This window comes from Pseudorca crassidens, chromosome 2 (genome assembly GCF_039906515.1).
Source record: "Pseudorca crassidens isolate mPseCra1 chromosome 2, mPseCra1.hap1, whole genome shotgun sequence".
Taxonomy (NCBI): domain Eukaryota; kingdom Metazoa; phylum Chordata; class Mammalia; order Artiodactyla; family Delphinidae; genus Pseudorca; species Pseudorca crassidens.
The window spans coordinates 21399901-21424801 of NC_090297.1; the positions used below are offsets into that span (position 1 = coordinate 21399901).

The 24901-nt window shown below is 57.6% G+C and overlaps 1 protein-coding gene across 5 annotated transcripts in view; it reads right to left on the reverse strand.

Annotated features, from left to right (window-relative positions):
* Positions 1-24901, reverse strand: part of AHDC1 (AT-hook DNA binding motif containing 1) — a 65763-nt gene that overhangs the window by 15648 nt on the left and 25214 nt on the right. For 2 of the 5 annotated variants that reach the window (XM_067725007.1, XM_067725006.1), the window contains exons 3-5: positions 5741-5918; positions 541-652; positions 358-395 (exon numbers count right to left, since the gene is read on the reverse strand). The gene's annotated coding sequence lies outside the window, so the exon portion shown is untranslated. Of the gene's footprint in view, positions 1-357; positions 396-540; positions 758-5740; positions 5919-18441; positions 18513-22699; positions 23085-24901 lie in introns of those variants that run through there. The other 3 variants (XM_067725009.1, XM_067725010.1, XM_067725008.1) reach the window with 3 other exon arrangements.

Here is a 24901-nt window from a genome sequence, read left to right on the forward strand (position 1 = left end):
CTAAGTCCTCGTCAGCTTCCCATGTCCTCAGTGATCCCCGGCACCCCTCCCCTGAGTCCCCTCCCGAAGCCCCATCCCCTTGCTGACCCTCAGCTTTTCCTAAACCACCACACGCATCGTGAACCCCCACGGGCCCCAGTTCCACTTATTGACAGCTCACCCACTTTTGTCTAGACTCTGGCTAAGGGCTGGGGGAGAACAGTTCACCCGCTTTGGGGAGGGAAGCCCATCAGCAAGGTGGATCAAACGTCAGGAGAGGGCCAGGCCCCTGTCAGAGGTCCCGGAGGTCCTATCAAGGACACGGCCTCTTCCTTCTTGCCCCATCCCCAGGGCTCTAGGAGAAGCCCGGCCACTCACCCTCGGCTCTGCCGCCTGGGCTGTCACACTGGAGATCTCTGTGGGCAGCGAGACAGGCAAGAGGAGATCTCAGCGGTCTGCTGGCCACAGCCCAACCACTGCCCACCTGCCCATGGGGCCCGGTCTCCCCCACATACCGACCCCAGCTCCCCCAGTACTCCCTCCAGCGCACGCCCAGCTGACCTGAAAGAGAGAAGGCCCCCGTGCCTGGGGGCTCTGCCAGTCGCTGGCTGTCAGCTGGGGGTGCTGCGGGGCAGCTTCGGCCTGAGCCCAGGCCTCGGGGCGTGGACAGCGCCTGGAAAGGACCACCGCAGCTCAGGTTTAGTGAGCACCTACTGCGCGCCAGGCGCTGGGCCGGAAGCTGTCCAGGCATCGTTTCATTTAATTCTTCATACCAATCCTGCGAGGTAGGGGCTATGAATAACCCCATTTTGCAGATGAGGAAATGGAGGCTGAGATGAAGTGACATCATTCACTCATTCATATACTCATTATCTATGGAGTGCCTACTTTGCACAAGAGCTGGGTAGACAAACATTTAACAGATTATGGTAAGTGACTTAATTATTAGCGGGATAAGAGCTGCAAAGAAAAACGGAAGAGTGCCTGAGGTCAGAGGTTTAACAATCATACCAGGGAGTCAACAACGACAAAAGCACATATTCTGGGGACACCTTCTCTGCTGCCAAACACGGGACTAAGCGCTTTATGTGGACTACCTCATCTGACCCCCCTGCAAACCTGGGATCGATACGATTATCATCCCTGCTTCCACAGTCGAGGAAACCATCCGCTGGAAGGTGGTAAGCACCATGAAGGCAAGGATTTCTGTCCTGCTGACTTCTGTGTGTATCTCCCAACCCCCGGATCAGCACATGGCCCACAAATGTGCTTCAAAAAATATTTACTGAACGAACGAATGAATGAATGAGGCACACAGAACAATCAGCCCTGCCTTTCCCCCTGAGGCTCTCTCTCTTTCCTCTCCAGACCCAAAAGTGGGACCCAAGTAGGATGTGGAAGGAGGGAAGGAGATTAAGAATGTGAAAAGGGACATTCTCCGCCCTCCATGCCACCTCTAGCCTCCATCCGGCCCCTGCTACATATTTTTAGAGCCCTCTTTGTTTCGCCTTCACTGTATTTATCATGACTGCAGTCAATTACTTGTACGACTGGGTGTTCAGTGTGTCTGCTCCCCAAGTATGGGCTCTTCAGGGGCAAGGACTGTGTCTGTCTTGTTTTCCGTTGTGTCCCCTGACCCCAGGGCCCGGGCTACGGATGCTACATAAATATTTACCGAGTGACTCCCTGAGCTGGTCAGGGCAGAGTTGGGATTTAGATCCAGGCATGTCTGACCCCCAAGGGAGCCTGGGGACTCAGGGCCCCAGCTGATCCCCAAGAGCTGGGGTTTGGGGGAGCAGGGAGCTGAATGGTCCTTGACCACTGGGAGGATCGCTACCCAGGGTTGTTAACTCCACAGGAAGACTGCAGAGCTGACTTGGGGACAGGGGAGTGTGGGCAGGGACACTCGTCCACTCGCCTTTGGTGGGCGGCAATTTGCAATCTATGAAGCACCTCCACATATATGACCCACTGAATCTTCACCGAACCTGGGAGACATGGTTTACTGTCTCCACGTTACAGAGGAAACAGGCTCAGAGCAGCTGTATAACTTGCCTGAAGTCACATAGCTGCTAAGTGGCAAGATTCCTAATTCTGCCAAGTCCAAAGCCTCCTTCCACTCCCAGCTCCTGCAACTCTCCTTCAGCCACTCCTGAAAGTGCTCCTTCTAGAGCTGTGGCCTCACTTAAGGCTGGAAGGAACCTTAAAATCATCTAACCCATTGGCTTCCAAACCCTGGGCCTGGGGAAGCTATGTAACCTTGCAGATACCCAGACCCTAGTCCAGGGGAGTCTGACTCATAAATCTGAAGGGACATCTGGGATTCTGCATTTTTAATCGGCTCCCCTAGTGGCTATGCTGTTCTAGTGCCACCTCGTGCGCCTCCCATTTTATAGATGAGGAAACTGAGACCGGAAGAGGGAAAGAGACTTTGCCCAAGACCACAAAATGGCATGAGGAGGGCCTCTTTGTTGCTCATCCAGGCAGAACATCCTCTGTCCCTGCAGGTCCCAGGCCTCAGCTGTTCCTCACTGCCCCATTTACTCGATCACTCAGGGTTCTGTTCTCTCTCATGCCTGCCGGCAGACTGTGGCCTGGCCCCTTCTAGGCTAGGCTCTCTCTGCTTCAAGAATCTCACTGTTGCTCTCGCAGGATGGGCTGCGGGTAAGACACTCACAAAGGAGCGAAGGGGCTCAGACTCTGTGGAGTCTCCAGGTCAGATTTCCAACAGTATGCTTGATCCACAGTGCTGCCCTCTTTGAGATGCCTACCAGAAGCCATCATCCCTCCCTTACTGAGGGTGGGGCTCACCAACCCTCCCTGCTCTGGAGACCTCCCACTTGGGGCCTGAGGGTGTGATCTTGGCAGAAGAGAGAAACCTCCTCTCCAGTGGTTGCTTCTGTTCCACCCACCCGTGAAGACCTTTGGGCACGTCGTCCTGCCAGACCTCCTGACTCTGTCCACTGCTCTCTCGCAGCCTCCAGGATCTGAGGGAAGCAGCTGGCACCCCTCCCCACCACACCCAGGCATCCATTTTCTTGGACCCCTCCCAAGGGCACCACCTATCCCACGTCTGTGAACAAAGTCGAAAAGGTTCTTCTGTCCATCTGTCTGCTTCTGGGTCAGTGTGTCTGAGCCTGCCTATGGGGACACCAGCTGGCTGGGAGGGAAGGGGGCTGGGGGCCCCAACCTGCTGTGCACAGTGCCGGGAAGGGCCAGCCCACATCCTTGAGTCCCCAGCCCCACCCTCCCCCGCTGCGGCTGTGACCACCCCACCCCTTCCCCAGGCAGCCTCCCCTCCCCCACCCACAGCCTCCCCAGGGGAGCCAGGCTGCCAGCCCCAGCTCTCACTTCCGGCCTCATGGCCCTCTCTCTAGCCTGCATACTCCTCCCCGCCCCCCCAACACCATTTCCCTCCCAGCCCGGACTGAAGCCTCAGGGATGTCCTCAAATGGAAAACTCTGCATCAAAGGGGCTATCACTGCTGCTGTGAAACTTCCCCCATCACCTCCCTTCAGGGCCTTTATCTCCCAGGATCTGCCCCTTCAGGAACTATGCATCACCCCTCTCAACTTCCTTATCTTCAGCCCTCTCCCAGCCACCCAATTGTACCTGAAGATCTTCTTCCAACCTGACTCCAGACCAAAATCATAACAAAAATAACAACGATGAAAAAAATAATGGCAGCTGTCACTTATTTGGCTTGTAAATGGTGGCTCAGAGAGGTTAAGTAATGCCCTTAAGGACAAACAGCCATGACAGGGAAGAGCTGGCGCCTGCACTTAGGTATGTTGGGCTCCTCTAAACCAAACTTCTTCACTGTCCAGAGAGTCAGCCCCCTCCCCTGAAGCTTCCTCTAACTGTCCTAGTCCCAACCACCAGTTCTAATTTTTGACTTCTAATCTACCCCGACCCAGCTTCGGCACCCCTCCCACCTAGGTCATCTCATGCACTACCCTCCCTCACCACTAGGTGTCCCCTTAGAGCCACTGACGCCCCCGAGGGGAGCAAGCCCCGCCCCACCCCCTGGAATCATCAGGGCTCCCCACCACAGCACAGCACACCCCACCCCACCCTACCCCCAGCCACACAGAGCTCCTTTGTGCAGCCCTTGTCCACCCCCTTCCTGCCCGGAGCAGGGCACCTGGCAAGCAGGTCTGCCCCAGGCCCGCCCCCTGCCAGCCCCCAGCCCTGGGTGCCAGGTGTGTGGGCACCAGCGCCAGCTCTGGCTGAACCTGAGGGTCACCCTGCCGGGCAGCCCTCCCTTCCTCTCTCCGAGGTCACCCAGGGACTGTGCTTCCCGCCCTGCTCCGCCCCCATCCCCTCCTGCCCTTGGCCCTTCCAGACTCCTGTCCTTGTCTTTCCTTCTGTCTACTGGAGGACTTCCCTCCTCCAGCCCCACCAGGCCCTCCCCACAGCCTCTCACCACCGCCCACCTCCTTCCCCTGAGAGCTCCTTGTTCTGCCCCCCCCCTCCCCGCCCAGGTCTGAAGAACTCCTCCTCCTGGAAAGTTGCTGTTGGAAAGGAAGTGACTTCAGCAATTTGGCCACAAGGCTGGGCACTGCTGAGCCCAGCTCAGCTGAAGGCTTGCCCAGCCCACCTCCAAAGCACAAACGGAGCCACGTGCACACACCACCCCCAGCGTGCAGCCGGAACCCTGAACACACGCTTCCCCGGTGATACGCGGAAGGATCTTCGTGTACACACCCCACCCCACTGTACTCACACATCACCCCAGTGTGTTCAGATTCTTGTCTACACACCTCTCCAGTGTACACTAGCGCCCTGCACACAGACACCATCCAGCGTGGCACACACAACACTCCAGTCTCCCCACACCTGCCCAGGACACGCTCTGAATCCTGCACACTCACTCCGATGTACCACATACACAGCCTCTGAATGTCCCCCAGCCCAGTCCACTTACTCTTGTGTGCAGAACCCTGCACACCTGCGGACAGAGTCCTGCACGTGCCTGCTTGCACACAAGTCAGAGGACTTTGCACACGAGATGCTCTGTGCACATACAGTCAGGTACATCCAGCCCTGCATCCTCCACAGCTGAACCTCCCCACGCTTACAATCCCAGGAGGCCCCGCCCCCAGACCTCAGGCCCCAGGAATGCTCTTTTGGAAGTTGGGTGGGGTCCCCAGGCAGGCTGGGATCTAGGGAGCTTCCTGGAGCCCGAGGCTTGAGGCTTCATGTGTCAGTTCGGGGAGTTGCCTCTGCAGGGCAGGGCAGCCCCACCTGGCCTCTGTGGCTCCTGAGCCTGGGTGGGCTAATTCGGGCCCAGAGTCAGGAGGTGGGTCCTGCCCCCACCCCTGCCCCATCTCATCTCAGGAGGGCAGCCTAGCATACCCGAATTACCCAGGTCCTCTCAGCTTCCACAGACTCTAGAAGGGAGGGGTCCTGCGGGGTCAGCTTCACACATCAGGCATTCTGGTCTCTACCTCTGTCCTGGGTTCTGGTCACTGTCACAACCCCTTTCCCTTCCCAGTTCTCTCAGGTCATCCAGGTGCAGGGAAGAGTCCCCAGACTAGGAGGCAGGACTCCAGGGAACTGCCTGTATATCCACGGACCTCACCTTTCTGGATAATGGGGAGTCTGAGTAAGTTGGGTTAAAATATTTTGATTCTAAAGGGCCTCTTTTTGGCTTAAGCTGGGAGGGGGGAAATCCCTGCCATGACTGGGAAGGAAGTACCCCTGATCCCCACTTCCTGGGGTGGCCAGTCACAGACCCGGCTTCCCTATACACTGTTACCTGAGCAGGCTGTGCAGACAGGCCCAGCTCAGCAAGAAAGGCCTGTCTTCTCCAGTGGTTCCAGGGTGGTCTCTTCGGCGGCCTGAGAGTCGCCCCAAAGCCGGGGCCCTCTGCACGCACTCAGCTGGGCAGGCTCTGGGGTCCAGGCCAATGGGCAGACAGGCAGGCAAGCTCCCATCTGTGGAAACAAAAACAGCACCGCAGACATAAGCATGGATACGGGATGAGCCAGAGAGAGGGACCAGGAGGCCATCCTAGATGGGGTCCACTCTTGCACAGGATGAAATTGGCTCCAACTTCATTTCACTGGGGAGTGTGAGCCTACCTCTTGAAACCCCAGGTAGCATCGTCGTGCGGGTAGGTACATGTACGCGTGAACATGAACACACATGCTCTGGTGAAAAGAACCTGGCCTTGGGAGTCAGAATGGTCCTTGGCTCAACTCTCACCAACTATGTGATCTTGGGCAAGTCAGTTAACCTCTCTGTCTCTCAGTTTTCTCATCTATAAAAAGGGGAGAGCTTATGAATGGGGAGAAGCACGCTGGGGAAACTATAAATGCTAAGAGCTCACTTACAACGTAGGTGTGAGAGTTGCTGTTCAAAGTGATGGTGAATGCAGATTTTCATGAGAGGTGTATAGGCAGCTGGCATTTACCCTTCTCCATCAGCGACTGGTTATATGTCTCTTGTTTTCTTTAATAATCGTGGCCCTCCTTACCGCCCCCCCCCAACCGGCTTCCTGCCCATTTGTCTGCCTCCCTGAGGTCTGTACTGAAGCCGAGAGTGGGTCTGGGAACCAGGCCTCATGGACTGCTTATAGGTTTTGGTTGCCTGGGAATGTGTATGTGTGTGTGTGTGTGTGAGAGAGAGAGATCCTGCCTGTACAGATGCACGTCTGTGAGCGTCAGCTGTCTGGGCAAATACACCTGTGTGTGGCTTCCTGGGTCTACTTAGCCTTCTGTATGCTTCTCTGGGTGTATTTGTATGTCTATACGAGTATATGTGTAAGAGTGTTACACGTATGGGACTGTGTGTGTGTGTGTGAGCTGATACTTGTGTTCAGTGTCTTCAATTATACGTGTGGGTGTGTGCACCTGGGTCTGTTCAGTTCTTTGTGTGTGTCCAGCTGAGCCTATGTCTGCACGCCTGTGGGGACACAGAGGTGTGAGTGTGTACCTAATGTGTGACAGGTGTGCCCAGCTGTGGTCAGGGGGTGAGTGCCCATGTGTGCACACAGCTCTCTGCATCTCACTGCTGTCAGGAGCTGAACCGGCTTCTGCCCATCTCTGACTCTCTAGGCGTGTGTACTGGGGCGGGGCGTGTGTCCCTGCAGGCTTCCAATCTCGAGGCCTGTGACTGCGGGCACTGGTGTCACTGTGGATCAGTGTTGCCTCCCTCCTACCTCTGCCTTTCTCTGGGTTTTCAGGGTCATGGTGTGATGGCATGACTGGTCACAGTGTCCCTGTGGGTCTGTTTCACTGTGGGTCAGTATGTGCTCACGTGTGTAACTCTGCGTGTGTGTGCTGTATGACTTTATCGTTGTGCATCTGTGTATGTCAGTGGGTCCTTGTGCCATGTCATTGTATGTCTGTGTCAGTGTCAACATGGGTGAGTCTGTGTGCCATGGTATGCCTGTCAGTAAAACGGTGCCTCAGTGTTTGTGTGGTGCCTTTATGTAACTTGTCAGTGTGTGTGCGCACGCATGTGTGTGTGTGCATGGGAGACCCTTTGTGAGACAGTGTGTGTCTGTGTCACTGTGTTTGTATGCCTGCTTCCCTCCTCCCTCCCTATCTCCTGCGTTCTCTCTCTCTCTCTCTCTCTTTCTGTAGGAGCCAGACAACTCCCCAAGCCTGGATTAGGGACAATTTATCCACAGGCAGAGAAGGAGAATTCCAACCTGCCAGAGCCTCCCTCCTCTGATCCGTCCCCCCTTCCCCCCTGGTTGGGTGGGCAGAGAAATGCAGCCGGGCAGCTCCCAAGCCCTTGGGGAGCCCCCACCTCTGCAGCTCCCCAGAGGCCCAGGAGGGCGGAAAAGATGGAAATCTGGGTGGCCCCAGAGCCCTCCAGTGGGGGTGGATTGGCCGCCCCCCCCCAGGCCGCCACAGCTCAGCTCATCTTGGCCCTGTTCTCCTACATATGGTGGTGGTGGGTGGGGGGAGTCTGCATGAGGTCTGCCTGGCCCTGGGGGCTGGGGCGACCTAAGGAGTAAAGCTGCTTCCAACCCCTCCACAGTCTGATACTCCCCAACTGATAAACGCCAGCTCCGACACCCCCGGAAATGTAAATGACTGGGGAACTTGCGCCTGTGCCCGCACAGGCTGGGGGGATGCTGGGAGGCAGGGGACAGCGTGGTGGGGGGAACGCAGCAAGGGGGGAGCAGGGGCTGAGCTGGGACTAAGGCTCCCTTCACGGTGCTCCAAGCGCAAGGCAGAATCACATGTTTCCCATTAGCTGCTCTGGCCTCCTTGTTCAGGGGGTGTTGGCTGGGGGAGATTTGTTCTGGTTGCAGACACCAGCCGAGACCACACAAGAGAGAGAGTAAAAGACAGAGAGAGAGAGAGAGAGAGAGAGGAAGAGAGAGAGAGAGAGAGAGAGAGGAGAGATTGAACGCCAGAGGGAGAGGAAAAGACAGAGAGCGAGCGAGAAAGATACACAGAGACACACAGGGAGAGAGACAGAGACAGAGAGACATGAGAACAGAGACAGGCACACACAAACACAAAAGCAGAGGGACAGAGACGGGTGATGGGAGAGGCTAACAGAGTGGGGGACAGGGAGAGCGACAGGGAAGGCGACTGCAGTGCAGAGAGACGAATCAGAGGCTGAGGAGTGAGTCAGTGAGGCACCGAGTGCGAGTCAGGCCAGGAGGGACTGAGGGGGCGGAGGGCGGCGCTGGGGCCGCAAGCCTGATGGAGGGGACCCGAGGGTGACAGAGCGGGAACCTGCTGCAGGGCCAGGGAGGGCAGGGGCGGTGGGTGGGGACGCGGGTGGGCAGGGGGAGTGGCTGCTCCAGCGCCACCGGGCGGGGCGGCCAGGAGCCTGGAGCCTCCCGCCTCCTGACCCTCGAGCCTGGGAGAGATAACAGGCCGGAATAGTGCTGACTTGCGGTTCAGAAATCCAATATCCTCCGCGGCACACTAATCGACTACCTGAGCTCCCGGTCCGCGCCGCCGAGCTGCCCCGATTAATCCTGCGGCTCCACAGCCTTAATTAGTTTAACAGTTTCAGGGGCAGGAGAGGCAGGCATAGGGGCTCCCAGACCTGCGGGGACACAGGCCCCCATGCCAGCCCTGCCTGGTGCCCCACCTCCCCAGTCACACCTGCCCCAGCCCCAGAGGCCCCTTTCCACACCATCTGCAAAACACCGGGTCTTTCCTCCTGGGGGACAGTCCCAAGGGCTGGCACCTGGGTCAGAAGGTAGGTCTTGTGGAACAGAGACTCCCCCATCCCAGCTTGTCCCTGCACCCGTGGCCTGGGTGCTTGCTCTGGCCTGCGCTTTGGGGCCCTGCCAACCGTCAGCCCCGTACCACTGAGCAACATGTCGTCTCTTTAGGGTGACAGACAAGCTCCCAAGTTACTGACAACCCCCCAACAGCATGAGATAATCACACATGTCACTCCCCACACCGGCATGAGATAGGCACATGGTGACATCTCACACATACCCAACAGTCAGAGACACAGGAGTACGAGAGAGTGACTACCCTCCTAACAGGATGAGCTAAGCACAGAGCCTGTCACTTCCTCCAAGGCCTGAGGTGGGCACATCTGATACCCCAGACAGTATGAGACAAGAACACAGGTTGTCACCCTCACAATGGTGTAACTGACATACAACCAGGCGCCCCCTCACCCACTGATAGGAGGCAAAATGCACAGAGAGCCTGTCTCTCTCTCACTGTCTCTCACTCACTGTCTCTCTCTCACTGTCTCTCACTCACTGTCTCTCACTCACCGTCTCTCACTCACCGTCTCTCACTCACTGTCTCTCTCTCACCGTCTCTCACTCACTGTCTCTCACTCACTGTCTCTCACTCACTGTCTCTCTCTCACTGTCTCTCACTCACTGTCTCTCACTCACTGTCTCTCACTCACTGTCTCACTCACTGTCTCTCACTCACTGTCTCTCTCTCACTGTCTCTCTCTCACTGTCTCTCTCTCACTGTCTCTCACTCACTGTCTCTCACTCACTGTCTCTCTCTCACTGTCTCTCACTCACTGTCTCTCACTCACTGTCTCTCACTCACTGTCTCACTCACTGTCTCTCTCTCACTGTCTCTCTCTCACTGTCTCTCTCTCACTGTCTCTCACTCACTGTCTCTCACTCACTGTCTCTCACTCACTGTCTCTCTCTCACTGTCTCTCACTCACTGTCTCTCACTCACTGTCTCTCACTCACTGTCTCTCACTCACTGTCTCTCTCTCACTGTCTCTCTCTCACTGTCTCTCACTCACTGTCTCTCACTCACTGTCTCTCTCTCACTGTCTCTCACTCACTGTCTCTCACTCACTGTCTCTCTCTCACTGTCTCTCTCTCACTGTCTCTCACTCACTGTCTCTCACTCACTGTCTCTCTCTCACTGTCTCTCTCTCACTGTCTCTCTCTCACTGTCTCTCACTCACTGTCTCTCACTCACTGTCTCTCTCTCACTGTCTCTCTCTCACTGTCTCTCACTCACTGTCTCTCACTCACTGTCTCTCTCTCACCGTCTCTCACTCACTGTCTCTCTCTCACTGTCTCTCACTCACTGTCTCTCACTCACCGTCTCTCACTCACTGTCTCTCTCTCACTGTCTCTCACTCACTGTCTCTCACTCACTGTCTCTCACTCACTGTCTCTCTCACTGTCTCTCACTCACTGTCTCTCACTCACTGTCTCTCACTCACTGTCTCTCACTCACTGTCTCTCTCTCACACACACCCCTCCCTCACCTTCCAGGTGTGACAGAGGTACGGACCCCTCCCCCAAACACACAGAGTATAAGCCAGGGACACGACCTCACCCCTTCCCCATCAGTTCTCCCTCCAGACTGCAGGATGGGTAAACGACATGTCACCCTGGCTGCTCTGGACGGGTGACAGCCCACCCCACCCCTCCCCCGTCACTGCCAGCCTGGTGGTGCCGTCCTCTGCCTGCAGAGGCGTCACAGCTCACAGGGCATGAATGTCACCCCAGCACTGCCAGAGCCGGGCCCAGCCACATGTTGCCCCAGTGACAAACACCACTGGCCCCAGGAGGTGGAGGTGCACAGGGCTCTGGGCGTGACCTTGGTCCCTGAACACCAGGAGGGGAGGTGCCGTGGCCTCCCTCCTGGGTAACCCACTGGCCCCGGAGCTGGGGAAGATGAGTGCTGGGAAGAAAGCCACCTGGGCACACAGACAACCTGAAAATGCCACCTCCCCAGGCAGTCACCCCCACCCCACTTCTAACTGAATGTAGCTGTTATCGAGGGAGGGGGCAGACTGTGTAGTGGAGGGAGGCTGTCAACGAGGCCTGACGAGCAGATCCTACAAGACTTCTTAGAGGCGGCGGAGGGTAGGCAGGGTAGGGGTTGCTGTCACCATGCCCTCAGGGCCCAGGACTGAGGGAGTGGGACGATAGCTTCAGACTCCCACTGTGGCCAGGGGAGCCCCTCTTTCTTACAAGGGCCCCCTCTCCAAATTCAGGCCACAGAGCCTGACAAGGAGGCCAAAGTCCAGGGGCATGACTCACCCAGGGAACAGGCCCAGCCTGCTGGCCAGAAAGTGAGGGAGGACAGGAGCCAAGGGGCCTGGGTTCAAGTCTGAACTCCTCCCAGGCCAAGCACAGTGACCTTGGAGCAGAGGCTCAGTCTCTTTGGCTTTGGGGAGGTGGGGAAGAGGCAGCAGCCAGGGAAGCGCTGAGGCTGCAGACCAGCAAGCAGAGAACTGGGGGCCACGGGAAGGAGGACACAGCGGGTCCAGCCCCTGGCTCCACCGCTTCCTCACCAGGAACCTCAGCTTTCTGTACCTCAGTTTCCTCAGCTGTAAAGCAGGAACGATAACGTCAGCCTCACGAGATAACGCAGCATGAAGTGGACAGGTGCTCAGAAAACGGGAGCTTCTTATTGAAGAGGGGAAAAGAGACTAAGAGAGGGCAGGAGACTTGCCCAAGCCACGGATCAAGCCAGTATCGGCTGAACTCGGCCTCCACCTCCAGGCTTCCCACCTGAAGCTGTTTCTTAAGACTGCTTGGAGACTGACTGTGTGTGCATGTGTGTGTCAGGGTGCTGTTGCTTATAGAGTGGCCCTACTGTCCAGTGAGGATCAAGGAAATGGATAGGATATAGCCTGACCTTTACCCTAAACCCCACTTGGCCCACCTTCAAACTCTGGACCAGAGGGCCAGCTCTATGGGAGGGAGGCAGCCCACACTCCAGCCCCCATAAGCAGCACCAGCACCTGGTGCTCCGAAGGACTGGGGGACTGGGAGGTCAGTGTCTGGGGCCCTCTCGTTGTACAGGAGCTCAGAGAGGGACAGGCCTAGCCTGAGGTCACACAGCATGACAGCAGCAGAGTCCAGAGCCCTGGCCGGCGACAGCCTCAGAGCAGAGTTGTCTAGCCCCTAGGGTGGCTGGAGCTGGGGGGCCCTGGGGGACTGAGCAAAACGTGGCGACAGATGGCCTGCCGAGGCAGCGGCGATCTGGGCGGCTGGCAGGCATGCTCGCTCCCGCGCAGGGAAGCGGCTAATTTTAGCTGAGGCCTCGATGCCAGCTTTGTTCCCCCCACCCACCCGCCGAGGGGGCCCAGCATGCCTTGCGTGCAACCCGCCTCCCCCAGGCACCCCTACTCCCCCGCCTGGCCACTTGGTGAGTAGTGCCCAGACCCCAGGGTCCTAGAACTGTCTGTCTGGCCAGGTCTCATCACACCCAGAGGCAAGGGCTGGGCCCTGGAGGCCTGGCATCCCCACCCCAGGGCCTGCTTCCCATGACGGGAAGCTCATTCTGAAGAGGGGCTGTGGGGAAAAGGGCTAGAGGCCACTGCCCAGACTGGGAGGGAGGGCCTGACAGCAGGGGCTGCCAGTCTTTGCGGGGGGGTGGGGGTGGGCATTGTCCTCCACCAGATACTTAAGGAGACAGGACCCTTATTCTACCCCTGCCCCGAGCCAAACAAATTCTTCTGTGCTGGAGTCCCCCTCCAGCACAGCGTAGTGTTGAGCAAGGGGGTGGGAGTCACTTTACCCTTTCCCTGTTCTTTATAAGCCTGATTTTGCTCCAGGAACTCAAAGTACTTTAAAAAAAGTCAGAGATAGAGCAAGGGTAGTACCCCACCTGCACCCCGTGCCACTGGGGGAAACTGAGGCACAGTCTGAAACAGCTTTCATTGTAGCAGGGGAGGAACAAATCCCAGGAATCGGTGAGGGAAGCCTAACCATGCTCTACTTTGAGTTCTTAGAGCTGGGGGCTTCTTGGGCCAGCTCAGTCCCTAAGACTACCCTCTGCCTCCACCTGGGCTGGTAGAAGGTAAGCTAGATGGATGGAGCCCGTCCTCTGAAACCCTGGGAAGGGAGGCCTGGCATTCTTGGTTCCTGGTACCCCACCCCCTGTTGGCTCTTTGACCTTAGAACCTCTCCTCCTCATCTCAGGTTCAACTACATGTGCCCAATGGGGTGCCAGGACATCTGGCCCCCGCTTGAAAGGGGACTCCTTCGGGGTGATTCTGGAGGGGCCCCCTCTCCCAGTTCCAACCCAGGGGCCGTGAGGGTAATGGCCAAGTGGGAAATAGATAAAGAAGGCTGGAAAGAAATCTATGTACTAGAAGGAGAGAGTCGGAAGAAGAGAGAGAGAATGAGAAACCAAGGCAAAGAATCAGATTCAGGAAGAGAGAGACGGAAAGAGGGGGAATGTGGGGGCAACAGAAACAGGGCAGAATGAGGGTGAAGAGGCAGGAAGAGCTGAGGAGGGAGGGGCTGCGGGAGAGACAGAGAAGAAGCCAGAGGAAGGAGAAGAGTGAAAAAGAGACTCAGGAAGAGAGGGACAGAGGAGGAGGAAAAAGACAAAGAGACAGAGAGACAGGCAGGATGAGGCAGAGACAAAGACAGAGAGAGAGAGCAAGACACACGCAGAGGGGAAGGAGATGGAGAAGGAGTTGCCGCGGACGGGGCAAGGCTCAGGGAACTGAAGACACCACAGGGAGCTGGAGACACACAGAGGGACTGACACACCCAAAGACCAACAGACACAGAGTGAAAGGGCCAGACGCACTCAAGAGACTGGGGAGGGAGGAAGGGGGAGACACTAAGTGATAAAGTGTGTGTGTGTAGGGGGGCAGCAGGAGTAGACAGAGGCAAGGAGGGAGGGGGCCTGAAGAGGAGGAGGGGGAGATGTCATCGTCAGAGCTGGGGGGGACCGGACAGAAATGGAATGTGGGTCTGGGCATGAGGCTCACAGATGTATCGGCTCCGGTTTCAGCTGGGGCAGTTGGCTGCTGGGGGGGGGGGGAGATGGTGATGGTGGGGAGGGAGAAAGGAGCAGAGCTGACAAGGGAGGGGGGCCTGTTGCCATGGCTGCGGGCACGGCAGGGGCACAGTCTGCTGGCACTTGTAGTTCTGGGCATGGTAGGGGGCAGACTGAGGGGGAAAGAGGGCAGTGATGAAGAAGCCTGGCCCCTGCCCTCGGGGCTCCACCAGGAAGAAAGTTTCCAGAGAGAGGATGGGAGACCTTGGGAGCTGAGCAGAGCTCTGGGCCCTGCTCCACTCCATGGGGGGGACCACTCTCTGGGGTGCCGGTGGGCATCCCTGGTTCCCATCCGTGCCTCAGGCTGGCCCCTGGGGATCCTCTTTCTCTGTCCCCTCCAGTCTAGCTGAAGATCCCGCATGCTGCTGCTGCTGCTGTTTCTGCTTGCAGGGGAGCAGCAAGATTGTGAATTCAGGATCTGTAATCCTAACGCAGAGCCCAGGCCTACCGGGCTCCAGTTGCCAAGGCGACGGAGGGTCAGAGGGCAGCGCAGGGCGCCCGCTCCTCCAAGTCAGAATCCCAATTGTTAAAGCCCAAGAATAAACAGCTGAAGCGGCCATGGGGGGGCCGGGAGGGGGGCTGAGGTCTGCATCGGCTCAGTGTGGTGTTGTCAAGCGAGATGTCACTAATTGTCTGAAGGAACGGGCTGAGGCAGCTCTTAACTGCTTCTGTGCCACCGGAGACACCTTGGCTGCCTGGCCCCATCCCCCGGGCCTCGCAGCATTCCACCGGGCCGGCTCGGTGGCGGGGGGAGTGCTGGCCCAGCACAATCCCTGCCTCCCTTGCACTGAACCCCTACATACTTTGGCTCCCAACCCTCCTCCCTGCCCCGCTTGGAACCTCCCACCTGCAAGCGAAATGCTTTATGTCCCCAGAACCAGTACCCTCCAATTACTGGAATCACACTACTCCTTATAGCCCAGAACTGCCACTCTGGCCTGCAAAAGCCCTCCCAGCTCCTCCAAATCTCTTCTTCCTCATCCTCTCAGAAGTCAGGGATTCTGGTACAAGGTGTGTGGACTGCGGAGGAAAACAGATTTCGGGTTCTTCTGATCTTTGGTGGGGGTAGAAGCCCTCCTACAGGAAGAGGGAAGGTCTGTGGCATCCTCTGTGCAACTCCCTACTCTTAGTCACACACCAGAACTAAAGACCTGAACGGAGCCTGGAAACCTGGTTTCTAGCTTTGATTGTTCTACCTACTTGCTGTGTGACTTTTGCCAGGATATTTTCCATCCATGAGCCTATCTCCTCATTTACTATCCATCCTAAACATTTAGTAGTGCCTATTCTGAGCCATGCCATGTCTGGAAGCCCTGCCCAGAGGAACTTCCAACCCAGCGGCTGAGAAAGGCTCATAAGACAAGGTAGAAAGCAATCAGAGATCCATCAGGTAAGATATTCAATGAAAAACACGGAGCAGTCTGGTAAATCGTTCAGTGGACGGCTGCTGCTGTTAGGAGCAGTCAGTACTGGTATCGCCGTTATGACGGAGGGTCGCTAAAAGGGTGTAGGTCATCAGGGAAAAGATTGGGGGGAGGTCGGTTCTGGAAGGCTTCCTGCAGAAAGTGGTACCTGGTAAGATTTGGACAGGTGGGCAAGAAGGTAGAGTGCACCAGGAGAGAGATCTTGTGAGCTGCTCTGTACACTCTCAGGGTCGTGTGCTCAGCCCCGCCCAGAGCAGGAAGGGCGAGGCCTTCAATGGTCTCCCCGCCCCATGGGCCGGCGCTGCCTCCTCCTCCACCTACTGCGCCTCCCGATCTCCGGAGAGCGGAGCCTGGGAGGGGCGGGCCGCCCGTGGGCACAGCTCCCGGAGATTGGTAGCACCTGGAGTGATGTCATGGGGCGGGGTCAGGTCTTCGGACACGCCCCTGCCCCAGACCCCGCCCTCCTGCTCCGGGCCGAAGCGTGGGTCCCGGGAGGGGTCGCTCAGGCAGCCTCGCGGCCCCCTCAGGTGGCAGGCGGGGCTGGGGCGCTGTCCGTGGGCAGGGAGCTGGGCGCGGAAACAGGGGATCCCCCAGAGAGGGCCTAGCCCAGCCCCGGGCTGGACTCGTACAAAAGGCGACTTGTTCTTTCTTGGGATGCCTGCGCCTTCTCAAACATACCTAGAGCCACACTCCGGGGAGAGCTACACCCACACATGGCTGCACAAACCCGCCGGGGTGGGGAACAGGGGGCTGTCGCCAGCCCCAGAGGTTGGCGTTAAGAACTTTGCCCCAGCCACCCCTTGCCACAGACTAAACATCATTCACCTCACCCCATCCTAGCCCAAGTGACCTGGATACTCCCACAGTCTCCTGCAGAGCCCTGGGGACACTGACCCAGTCACATTCTCATGACTATCCTCTCCCTCAGACCAACTCTAGCGGCTCACCAACTCCTCTGGAGCCAGACTGCCAGTTTTCAAGCGGGTGCCACACTAGTGTGTGACCTTGGGACATAACGAGGCTCACTAAGGGTTACTTTTTACTGAGCAGTTGTTCTGTGCCAATCTTTACAATTGCCCTTTATGGTGAGTACTATTAGTCCCATTTTGTAGCTGGGGAAACTGAGGCTTACGTTAAATAGCTTGCCTAAGGCAGAGGCAAGGATTTGAACCCTGGTCAAACTTGACTTCATAGCCCACGTTCCTCCGTGTATTATCTCTGCCTCCCATCACACCATGCTACCCTCTAACACCCCACCACACACAGTAAAGCCATCTCAGAGTTAGGGTGTAATTCTCCACCCCAAACACATCTCAGTGTCACCGTCTAGTATCAGGCAGCTTCTCTCACTAATCAGTGTGTGTTCTGGGGGGTAGTCTCCTACCTTTAAGCTTCCCCAATCCCCAATGTTGGCTATCAGAGTCATAAATGGGACACAGTAGGAGCACAGCCAGAACAGGCTACCTCTAACCTTTCCAGCAAGCTCACCTCCACCTCCCCTGACCTTAGGATGAAAAAGCACTGCCATACTGGCTGGGGCTCCAGGCCTGTAGCTCTCCCTGACCCCTTGGGCCAGGACCTTCCCCTAGCCCCCAGTGCTTGCTGAGAACAAGTCCTCGAAACAAACTCCTTCCTGGGGATGTCAAAGCACCTTTCCTGGGGGAGGCGGCTCTATGATCCCCTGAGCAGGGCGAGGATCCGGTTACTCTTTCCCCAGCTGTGCCTGGACTCCTTGGGGCTGACCTTTCACCTCATCCAGGCCAGGACCCAAAGGGGGCTGGAGTCCAGCCCTCACCTCCTGTTAACCCTCTGCATTCCTCATCTTTCCATTCCAGAGCCCCCGCGGGGAGGGGGTGGTCTCAGGAAGCCCAGCTGGGCATGCCAACCTTTTCCCACCCTCCCATCCTGGGGTCTGGTTTCCCAGAGAGCTTTACAGAATGCTCCTCCCTGCCCCCTGCCCAAGCTGCCCTGCCCTGCTGGGATCAGATACCTCCGCCCAAGCAGCTGAAAATGACCTGGGCTATTTTCGCTCTGGGATCACGTTGCAAACTCCCCCTTGAGCTGGCAGCTTCCCACAATCCCTCCAGACCGTTGCCCCCCACTCCTCATCCCTCACCCAGAACCACTAACCAATAGGACAGAAGGGCTGTAAGAGACCACTGGCCTGAGCCCCTCAGATGGGGAGACTGAGACCATGAGGAGTCAGGTATAGGACTGGGCAGAGAACCAGGCTTCCTGGGTCCCCGCCCAGGTCTCTTTCTACTATCTAGCACAGCCTGCTCTGTACCCTAGATCTCAGAGCCTCTGACCCAGCCAAAAACCCAGCCGACCTCCTCCAAGCACCAGAAAGTCACACTGGAGGCTACCCACAAATCTCTGGGCCACCCTGCATGTCAGAAACTGCTTCTGCTACACTCTTTTCTTTGTTTAGAACTGGGACCAGATCTGTACCTGTGTCACAGCTATGTGGACCACGGGAATGTTCGGGGGGTTGCAAACTGGGAGGAAAGACAGGGGGACAGACCCAGAGGAATAGGAGGCTGATTCAGGCTTCCAGAGGTTTACATTGCACAATCCTTCCATGTTCCCAGCAGCCCCTTGCCCCACCTTCTCGGTACCCACCCACCCCCCGCCCCGATTCCTACAAACCCAGCCCCCTCCAGGCCCCTGCCCCTCCACCTCAAGCCCTGGTCCTCCTGGGCAGGAATGTGACTGGTCAGGTCTGAGCTGACCACATGAGTGGCTATAAGGCGACAGACCCCCATCCTCCCATCCCCCCAGCCTGGGGGAAGCTCACATACCAAGGTGAGGTGGGAGCTGCTTTAACCCTTTGCAGCCAGGCTTCCAGGCTGAAAACGAGGGGGTACTCTACTTCCAATGGCCACTCCCAAACGAGTGCCGCCAGGCTGGGGAGTGCAGGCAGAACCTACTTCCCCCAGTGGGTGGAATGGGAGTACTTGCCCTGCTAGTCCCTGTTAAGAAAAATTATCCTTTGCCACACCAACTGTTTAGTCTCATCTCCCATGACATTTAGAAAAACAGTCATGAACTGGTGCTGAGGGAAGAGAAGGAAAGGAGGTATCATGAACCCCAACCTCGGGAGCCCCTGGTCTGATGGGAGAAATACAACCCTGCCCTGGGGAGTCTGATGGGGGAGACCAGGCACAGAAGCTGGGACAAAGAGCTGAGAGCAGAGAAGAGCATGGAGCCGCACAGAAGTGGGAGGAAGCCAGGGCAGGAGCAGAACAAGCCAGGTGGGGTCAGATCGGGCAGGCTTCCCGGAGGCCCCTCTGCCCACACCCCTCCCCCCAGGCTCTGGAATCTCGGGGGTCAGGGCTGAGGGACAGCCCCGCCCCCTGCTCCCCTCGGGCTTAGGAATTCCACCAGCCAAGAGGGGGGGGCGGCTGCTTCGGCCTCAGTCCAAGTTGGCTCCCACTGGACCGGGAACTACAGCTCCTCCTCGGGCCCCCCCCCACACACCCAAGCCCCTGGGCTGGCCCCCGGCCCCCTCCCTCGCCCTCCCAGGCTGGCACGGTGTGTGCCAGGCGCTGGCAGAAAACAAACCCGCCGGGGTGGGTTTGCAGGGAGCGGGGTAACCTTGACACAGTTGCGGCAGTCGCTAATGGCAGACACACACTCCGCCTGTTCTGGGGGGACTGTTGCCGTTGCTAGGAAACCGGCAGCCGCGTGAATGGAAATGGGTCAGTAAACCTGGGGAGAGATAGTGTGACACTCGAACCACTGCAGCTGCTCCAGCCCACACCGAAATCCCTCCTCTTCAATATTTATCACTCCCGCCTGGGCCCTCGGCTCCTGCCAGGCCCTGCACCAGCCTGGCCCTCAGGCCCCCCGCAAGGCTCAAGAGAGGAGGGGGAGAAAAGAGATGTGGGGGTTGCTTATCCGCTCCTTGGGTGGGGGGGAGCCCCAGGAGGGATGGAACTGGTTCTGGAGGAGATTGAACAGGAAACAGTCTAATCCCGTGGCAGGGAAGGGGTTAAAAGGTCAATTCACGCCTGTTCCTGATTTAGGCACCGTGGTAAAATTACTGCGAGTGTGAGCGGGTTGCGACTGCCGGGTTGCGACTGCCGGCTTGCCTACCTGCGGAGGGACTGATTAAGACAGGAGACCTCTCTCCCAGTGTGTAAGAGATGGCGGGGGAGGGGGCACCCAAAACATGGCCAGGAATCCCTCACAGCCTGGCAATTCCCCCAATACAGCCCAAGGCTTCCTAACAGCCAGAACTGATGCCCCTCGAACAACCTGAGAGTACCCCAAACGGACAAAAGCTGCCTATTGCCTTACAATGTCGTCCTGTACAGACACTCCCCGCAAACAGCCAGACACTTGCTGTTCAGAAAACCTTGACAACACCCCTGCACAGATACCCCACAACAGAACGTGACAACTGCAATTCAGAACACTGCAGTTCAGCACAGCACCTATAAACAAGCCGACAAACCTAGGCACAGGCAAAACTGTGTTCGACTGTGTGTTGAATCTTCTGTAACTTCCCCATAAGGCTGGAGCCTCCCCACACAGCCTGCCCTAACCCAAAGCCTGGCTCTGCGGTTCATCTATGTTTTTTCCTCCCTCCCATTGTCAGCCTCCTTGTCTTGCACACACCCCAGTAAACTGCCCCTGTGTTTGCTCTTCTGGACACACCATCCCACAAGCTAGCTGCCTCATGCACCGCACCCCCCATTCCCTGGAGGCTGGCTGGTCACTGACACACACATTCCCTTCCCCTAGAAGCAAGCAGAGTCTCACAGCCCTGCCTGACACAAGCTCTCGTTCTTAGGCGCAGGCCTCTCTACTGACAACAGGGACCCTGGGAATCAGCAGCACCACTTGGGTGATATGCCCCCTCCACCCATCACAATCTCAGCCAGGATCCCTGGAGGGTGTGTCTTGGGAAGGGAGGCACTCCAGCTTTCTGGAGGAGGGGGGGATACCTCAACAGGAATCTCCCAGCTGACTCGGTTCTGTGTGCTCCTATCTCCTAGGATACATCAGTCAACACAGGCTCCGAGCCTGTCAGAGGTGGAAGGTGCCTTAGGGAGTCACTAATCCAGCCTCCTCTGCTATGCAGGAGGAAACCGAGGCCCAGAGAGGGGAAGTGCCCTGCCCAAAGTCACACAGCCCAACTGCTGCTTCCAGCCCCTTTCTCTTCTACAGTCTCTGAGAGCCCTCCATGATAACTGGGGGTGGGGGACAGTCAGCCTAGGAAGGTTTCTCTGAGGCAGAGCGAGATGGGACTGGATTAGCTAGGAGAGGGAGAGCCTGTAGTCCTAGAGAGTTTATGAGAACTGCCCAGCAGTGTATTCAGACACATGGGCACCTGGCAGCCCTGGAATCTGGGCCACATAAGCTTCCTCGAATTTGTACTTTGCCAAATTTATCTGGTAGACACTCACCCCCAACCCACTTCCTATCCCAGGGCCCCAGAGAGCTGCCTCCCCAAACCAAAGGTAAAGGGAGGCTGCTCTGTTCCCTATACCTGGCCTAGAATGTACATTCTAGGGAATCCCTGCCTTTTATTATTATTATTAATTTGTTATTATTTTTTGGCCACACCATGTGGCATGTGGGATCTTAGTTCCCTGACCAGGGATTGAACCCACGCCTCCTGCAGCGGAAGCGTGTGGAAGCATGATGTCTTAACCACTGGACTGCCAGGGAAGTCCTCGCCTTTTATTATTTAAATAGTTCTCTGCCAGGGAGCCTCTGGGATGCTGTGAAAGACGTTTTCTGCAAGGTAGTTTTAATTTCAACTCCATTTTGCTGAAAAGCAAAACGAGGCTCACAGAGGTGGTGTAGTTTGTTCAAGTTCACACAGACAACAAATGGAGCCTTGAGTTCCTTCCAGTACACAAGGAAGGCCCATCCAACAGGAAACAGGGAGAACCGGGGGGAGGGTGGGATAGGAGGAGAGGGAAGGGTGGGAGTTGACACAGGCCCAGGCCCAACATCCTGGGCTGAGGGGGAGCCAACAAGCATTTGAATTTGAATCTGGGTATCTGGGTTCCACCCCCCACCCACTCTAGCAGAGGTGGAGTGAAAGGTCAGCAAGGAGATGGGAGGGAGAGGAAAGCAGAAGTCCACCAGCTTCTCAGCCTGCATGGGCCATGCCCCAGGGAGCTGGGCCGGGGGCTGCCCCAACTTCCTGGCCCCAGAGCTGTCTGCCAGCCTCCACCCCCACCTCCACCTCCACCCCCCAACAGCAGAGGGAGCTTTGTGAGGAGACCCTGCCTCCTCCCAGGGCCTCAGTTTCTCCATCTGTACTAAGAGCTAGCCTAGCAGGAAGGATTTCTTAAGGGCCCTTCCAACTTTAACATAATGTGGCGAACAGTCCTAATTCTCAGTCTCCACCACAAACGTATGTCTCTCCCCCAGACTGGAACTAGCTGAGAACCACCTTAGATATGTGTTTAATGAATAAATGAACACTCAACAGAACCAATGTCTTTCCATCCTTCCCAGACCAACTGAGAGGCACTACTTACCTCGGAAGGCTGAATTTCTCGAGGTTGCTGGAAGGGAAGGGGGATTCGAACACTTTGAAGGCTCTGAAGGGGGCTGTCTGATACACAGGTGCCCTTTATTTCCTGTCCTGACCATATGCAGACACTATGGTGATTGCTTTAAATGTTCTTCAACTTCAAGGCCGTGGCTTACCTACTATCATCTAGCTTTTCAAATGAGCAAACGGACTAAGGAGTGAAGGGACTTGCTCAAGGTCACACAGCCAGTGAGTGGAGGAAAAGGTATTGGAACTGCACCTATCCCCCCTGCTTGTTTCGCACGGTGAGGGTCTGCTGGGTTGGGGCAGGACGTGAAGTTGAACAGGGACCACTGGCAAGGGGAGAGGGGGTCCACCCCAGGAGGGGGAGGTGCCTGCTGAGTTGCCAAAAGGTTCATCAGTTTGCAGAGCACCAAATGGTACTGGAACTAGCAGAGTGGTGGGAAAGCATCTCTTCCCCTCCCCCACAAAGGGCAGGGTAGACCTCTTTCCCTCCCGCAAGACACCGTGCCCAGAGTGAGCCCTAAGAGGTCACTTACCTACTCCCCTGGATCCCAGGGCTCCTGTAAAAGGAAGCCCCTCCCTCCCGGGAGCCCTTTTCTTGATTCCGGGACCTGCAAGGTGCAGAGCCGCCCCCAAAGAAAGCTGCCGCCGCCGTCGAGAAAATTGTCCAGGATTTTTCTGGCACATCCGACCACCATGCGGGAGATGGGGGTTGGGGAGTGGTTGCGAGAAGGTGGCCTCAACTCCCTCCTAGAAGCCCTTAGGCGCCTCCAGCTTGAGCAGGAGGCTCTGGTCCGCAGGCCCAGCCGTTCTCAGGCCCGAACGGTCCGTCTCCGACTTTTCCCGCCGCCGCCTCTCGGGCTACCTGGCAGGCCTGCACAGCTCCCTGATCCCTGCCACACCCGCCCCCTCCCAGATGAGGCCGCAGAGCTTCTGACTCCTGGAGGAGGTGACGGGCCGAGAGGGAAACCAGGCGGCTGGGGGAGGGGCGCTGCCTGCACCTGGCCCCTCTCCGCCGCCCTGGCCGGGAGGGGCGGGACTGGACCCCCGCCAGACCCGAAAAGCACGGCGGGGGATGGGGGTGGTGTGTGCCGCCTGCCTCGCGTGCAGTATGGGGGGCGGGTCTGGAGATCTCCCCCAAGTACCCTCGCCGCGGGGGCGCCCCCTAGGGTCGGGTTGCAAGGCGCCCCTTCCCGAGCCGCGCGCTCAGCCCGCTCCCCCGGCCGGCCGCGCTCTCCAGCTGCAGGAAATTCCAGAAGCTCTCCATCATCCCGGCGCAGCGCGCAGCCCGGGCTGCCAAGGCTCCCCGAAGGAGAGCCACATGCCGGCCGGCCGCGCGGCCCGCCCTCGCCCCCCCTTCCAACCCGGCCGGGCAGCCACGTCGGGCCGGGCGGGGGCCCGGCCGGCCGCCCCTTCCCGCGCCCCGGGCCCAGCGGAATGCGTGGCAGCCCCGGCTGGGGGCTATTTTGAGCGGGAGGGGAGCGGCCCAGCCTCGGTGTTTTTGGCTTTTTCCTGGCCCCCGGCCCGCCAGCCCGGGCCCTCGGCTGCCCGCGGAGTGGGGGGGGGGTCACGTGGCGAGGGGAAGGGGAGGGCCGCCGCGATCCGTCTGGGGCTCGGGCCCCGGCCCAGGCCCGGGAGGCGCCCGGCGGCGGTCCGGACCTGCGCTCTCGGCCGAGGCCGAGCCGGAGCAGCGGGATTATTAATAGCGCGCCTGGCTCCGGCTGCGGCTCCAGGGCGCCCGCTACCTGCACGCCCCTCCTCCGGTGAGCGTGGGCGGCCAGGGCACTCCCTCCCTAGCAGCGGACTCAGGCCTCACTGGATAGCGCCACTGGGCACCAGTAGCCAATCACCGGCCTCGATTTCCTTACCTGTAGATTGGGGGTGAGCTACCTGGCTTTATACGGTGGGTACCAAATAAAGGTTTTGCTTGCTGTGTGCCTCTCCTTGGCCAAAATGCCGTCTCTTTTGGGGGCCTCAGTTTTCCCGTTTATAAAATGAGGGGGTCCGAGAGGACTCTTAACAGGGGAAGAATCCCTCATATTCGAATAATGCATTTTCACTTACAACCCATTTGAGCTTATGGTCTACCCGATGGCAAGATCCAACACTGGGCACTTGCCCTGTATAATTAGCATGTATTAACTCACTTGATTATAAAGTTCCCATAAAGCAGGTAATGTTCCTTCTTTACTGATGAGGAAACTGAGGCTCAGGAAGGTTAAGTGACCCGCCAAAGGTCACACAGTGGCAGAGGCCAGAATTAGCAAAATTCTGGCTCCAGAGGCTGCGTAAACCACTGAACTATAGTGCCCTGAGACGAGCAGGACAAACACTGCCCCGTTTTCACAGAAGAGTAAACTGAGGCTCAAAGTGATTTGCTCAAAGTTGCCTTTGACCAGTTAGTGGCAGAGCTGAGCATCTAACACAGATCTTCCAACTCCTAGTCTAATGCCCTGCTGCAGTCCTCTGAATCTGTTCACCTCCTGCCCTGGGGCAGCTACTGGGGCCCCTAGGATGGGATCTAGAAATGGGCACAAAGCTGTGTCCAGGGCCCTGGAGGATCACCCTCTGCTCCCAAGGGTCAGTCCCAGACTCCTGGGCCCCCAGGGTTCACTAATCCACCAAATTCTATCTAGGCTTAGCCCAGCCTCAGAGCCATGGGGGTGAGGACACCTGGGGGTAAGGAGAGATGGCATGCAGGGGTAACAGCCTGGGAGAGGGCCAGGAGTTGCTTCCTG